Below are 510 nucleotides of genomic sequence, written 5' to 3'. Positions count from 1 at the left end.
ATACAGTAAGTTTCAGCTGTACAATGTTTTACAGCCAAAGCAAACTGGGTTAATAATGAAATCACTGATGCAATCTTTAGTACAGCCTTAGTGGGGACAAGGGTACCATTGCATGTTACAATGCAAGGTATTTCGTTGCTCAACTTTGAGCCTATCTGAGCACAGATAGGCATTATGCCGTCTTTTTTAGTTATCTTAAGCTTTGGCATTTAAGTGTCAGGTGGAAACCATTTAAGAAAATCCCACCAATGGGACTTGGGCATGCCCTTAATATCAGGTATTTGTTTAAGTGCTTTGTTGAATTGGAGCCTAGTAGATTCTCTTGAAAAGAAAGTGATTTTCAATCTAATAAGGTTATCTTAGTGTGAACATTTTAACTACATCAATCAATATGCCCGTCAGGAGTAAATGACTAATGGGACTTCTCTTTTCTTTCTTTCTTTGTTACCAGAATGATGAATTGACTTTGCCTGTTGCTGCAGATTCTCATCTCCTTAATGCATTGCAGAT

This window comes from Calonectris borealis, chromosome 1 (genome assembly GCF_964195595.1).
Source record: "Calonectris borealis chromosome 1, bCalBor7.hap1.2, whole genome shotgun sequence".
Taxonomy (NCBI): domain Eukaryota; kingdom Metazoa; phylum Chordata; class Aves; order Procellariiformes; family Procellariidae; genus Calonectris; species Calonectris borealis.
The sequence above is the reverse complement of the archived record's forward strand: the minus strand, read 5'-3'. Positions refer to the sequence as shown.